Here is a 3,922-nt window from a genome sequence, read left to right on the forward strand (position 1 = left end):
TTACAAACATGCTTCTTTCCTTTCCCACAACCTTGTGGAGAGGAATAAGTCAGGCTGATCTGGTCTGTTGAAGCGTAACACAAACCACGTCCAGCTCTGCCCTTCTGAATTCACCAAGGTCTTCAGAGATCAAATATTCCATTTTCTTTTAGCTTAAGCTGCCGTCCCAGAATGATCAGCTGTGTGAAGGTGTCTGCGTGTTGCTCACCTGCATTGTAACCCTACATGTGCTTCGTTAAACTATTTCAGGCGGCGCTGCCAGATGTGAGCTCTGCTGACAGCTCCTGATCAAAAAAAGTTGTCGGTGTGAATCCACAAAGTGATGAAAAAGTCAGGTGGATACAGAGAGAGACAGAGACAGCTGCAGATTCTTCTATCTTCCACAAATTACAGTGATTTGTCTCTGGGTTGTGTGTTGGTTAAGGCTGGGCTTTAGAGAAAGAGTCAATTAACCCAGCAGGACTGACGGGTGTGAGGGGTACATCTGTGATTGGAGCTTGTAATAAAACATGATAAACTCACTGTATCAAGTTTCATAGACATTTCTGAACTATTTATCTCTTGATGTATGTGGTGTTTATAACCAGTAGGATGGGTTGAAACTGTTGGAAGCTCTGATGCATTGTAGCAAAAATGTTGCCGTTTAGAGTTCACATGTTGCCATGCCTGTCCATTTTGAACAATTGTCTTATAGACATTTTGATATGAAACCTGTGGTGTAGTTACTGTATAGATACTGTAATACATTCAAATAAAAGGGAAGCTTCTTTTTTTATTTGGGAAGGCCTGCAGTGCATCTCATCATGACACAGGCATTGCACATTGCAGTGGGTGGACAGGCGTTGTCTCGTAGACAGACTGTTCCAGGGGGTTGTCTCAGAGAGGAGAAGGCATGCAGATGCTCTCATATTGACGGATTCACACTAAATGCAGGCAAGCAAGTCCAAACAAACATGGTATGGAAGGAAAGACTTTATTTTATTCCAGGAACTTAGTTTCTTTTCTGTTAGCAGGTTCTGAGGCTGCTGGAGGAGGAATGTAAGTGATTAATGAGCGTAAAGATTAAAACTTCAAGGAGGAAGTGAAATGTTTGGCCTTGATTTCTCAAAGCAGAGGGGCGAAGGAGGTGATGTAACAGAATGAGCAGAGTTTGGCCAGAGAGAGCTGAACGGTTCTGCGTGCGATGTGACTTTCTTTCTAGGTGTGTTTTGAGAGTGGTCTTGGATCCAGGCAAGGATTTGTAGCTTGATTCAGCAGTGGTGACATGCCTCACGGTTCAGGAAACACCAAAGAAATGAAATGACCGACCCCAGACTTACATAGCAGTTTTCATTAAATCTGGTTAATTCTGTCATTCCCATGTATTCACACACTGATGTGGTTGCCATACCATGCTATAAACTCTTCTGACCAACAGAATGCCTGATGAGATGTCTTGCCCAAGGACACAATGACAGATCATGAATCAAACCAACAACCCACCGATTGCCAGGTTAACTCCTACCACAGTTCCCACCATTGCTGCTAACCTTGGGCCCGCCTTAGGAACTCAGGACCAAACAGGTAATGCAAGGATTGTCCAGGAGTTCACGTAGACATGGCCAAGGAACCAGGCTACAAAAAGGATAAAGACAAAGAAATGAGCGCTGGAAGTAAGGCTATATAGCGCCCCCACATGGCTATAGATGAGGTACATCTTGATCCAATCACCTCTCACCAGCCCCTACAGAAGATGAAAGGTAGGCTACAGATATCCAGCAAGAGCACACAGCCTGCAGATACAACAGATACATAATGTCACAGACACTGCTATGCCATCAGGCATCCAGCATGATGACAGGATTCAGGTAAGCAGATGGATAAGACTCTGAAATACAGAGGAATGTGTAAGGGTAACACTTTGGTAAATAAAGCAGAGAGAGGTTTTGGTCAGTGAGAAGTCACAAGGCACAAGAAGATTCAGAAAAATAGTTGACTTTGTCACAATGTAAATAGCAGCTATTGCTCTGTAAAAGACAGAGGGAGAGCACCTGCAAAGGTTGCAACAATAACAATCTGTTTTCCCAGACATTTTATAGAACAGAAGCATCTCCCTGCTTACACCCCCTCACTGAGCCAATCACAGAACCAATCTTTTGTGATCTGTATACAGGGTCAAAGTCAACAGCAAGAAGGTATCATCTCCTAAGATACCTACAGCAACCATCAGTCTGTTTGTAATGCTGTTACGTACGCCCTTATTTTCCCTTATTTATCACCCGCTTCAGATGTTATCCGATAGAATGGCCATTATCAGTGGTTATCAGCCCCATTGAATGGCCTCAGTTGGTCCCTGATCTGCCTGAATATTTACTACAAATACATGTCAGACGTATCGTATCGGTCATAAGACTTTAATTCGGTGTTTAAAAATAATTCAGTAAAATATAAAACCAGAGGGTTTTTGTTGTGGTTGTTGTTAGCTTGATTTAAAAGCTTTTTAAGTATGATATCAATGATTTACTCCAAATAAATTTAAGAAAAATTAAGATGTATTTTATTTTGTGATTGCATGCCAAACTGTTCTGTAAACGTTTTAATGTTTTGATTGAAATAATAAAAATAAGGACGGATCCCACTAAAACCCAAGAAGAAGAATACGCTGACGTCATCATATGCGACACTTACACTCTGGTAAGTAACAGATGAAGTTGACCTTCATCTGTCAAAAATGTTTTTTACTCTAAAACCAAAAATAACTCCAAAGTGTTACGTTATAAAGTTACTGATGGTAGTTTTAGGACTTAATGGCAGTAGGATTGTGATGCGAATGGTTGAAGACACGTTTGTAACATTTTTTTGCCGGAAAATATACGGCGGATGCTAGCTAAATTAGCCTCTTGGAGGCTAATTGTGCCTGTACACTGTACCTGTGCTTAATACGTTTAATTAGTCATGATAGAGTCACATAATAGTGTTTATAGTCATGCTTGTTGTTGCCACTTTGTACAATTGGAGGGTTGCTAAAAACATCAGTGCCCCTAGGCTATGATGATCTTTAAAGTTTTGTTTATGAACCCTGTCTGAATACACTGATTGCAGCTATAGGTCATTTACTTGAATTAAAACGAACTTGCATCAGTACAGGCACATTTCTTTCCTGTCTACGTTATTTATTGCTGTTGCAAGCCAGATGAAGAGAAGTAAAGAGCTGAGAACCTGATCTTTGAACAGACAGAGACCATAGGTCAGGAGCAGCCTGGGATGCTTACTGAGGAGTATCTGTTAGAGATTTTTCGGTATTATCATTTTGTTATTACTTTAGTTCACATTCAGTCTATAGCTGTTTAAAGTGTTCTCTTCCTTAGGTGTGTATGAACTGACCTGGAGGTCAGGACTGTCTGTTCATCTTCATGTGAAACAGTTAACTCTGTGTTTCCCTCCCAGACCTTAAATTCTTATCAACCAGAATACCTCCTAACTGCCTGTCTGTAGTCGTATTTTGTCTTGTTAACAGTTTGACCGAGATTTGAACCGGGCTCAGACCATAGATCAGATATCACACCTGGAGCTGGGTTGCTAGATGTTTAGGTTAGAAGTTTTACGACCTCTGTTGTTTTTCTTGACTGCTCCCTTGACTGTTTTCCTTGACAATAAAACAGGGGCTCACGCGGAAGGAGAGCAGAATGCTCTGTGAACAGCTCGGAGGAGCAGTGGAGTTTTTCTCCTTTTGCAAAAGCTTGGCCATAAAATTCATATACGTTGTCTGTGGTTCTTTTATGTATGATCAAGAAAAAGTACCTATCAGTATCCAATGATGATACCAGAGAACCAGGAGGATACTGTGATAGTGCTTGATCTGGTTCCTGTTTCTCCTCCTGTTGTCCTATCTTCTCAGTCTTGTAAGAAGAAGAAAAGACCCAGAAGCACCTTTACAACTGCC

At 41.3% G+C, this 3,922-nt stretch overlaps 1 long non-coding RNA gene across 1 annotated transcript in view; it reads left to right on the top strand.

Moving 5' to 3' along the window:
- The first annotated feature begins 2,583 nt into the window (after nucleotides 1–2,583).
- The window catches only part of LOC107834897 (uncharacterized), a 3,258-nt gene continuing 1,919 nt past the window's right edge, over nucleotides 2,584–3,922 (top strand). The window contains exon 1 of the long non-coding RNA XR_001660731.1: nucleotides 2,584–2,673. This is a non-coding gene — a long non-coding RNA (uncharacterized LOC107834897). The remainder of the gene's footprint in view (nucleotides 2,674–3,922) is intronic.

The sequence above is a fragment of the Poecilia formosa genome, unplaced genomic scaffold (genome assembly GCF_000485575.1).
Source record: "Poecilia formosa unplaced genomic scaffold, Poecilia_formosa-5.1.2 Scaffold832, whole genome shotgun sequence".
Classification (NCBI taxonomy): domain Eukaryota; kingdom Metazoa; phylum Chordata; class Actinopteri; order Cyprinodontiformes; family Poeciliidae; genus Poecilia; species Poecilia formosa.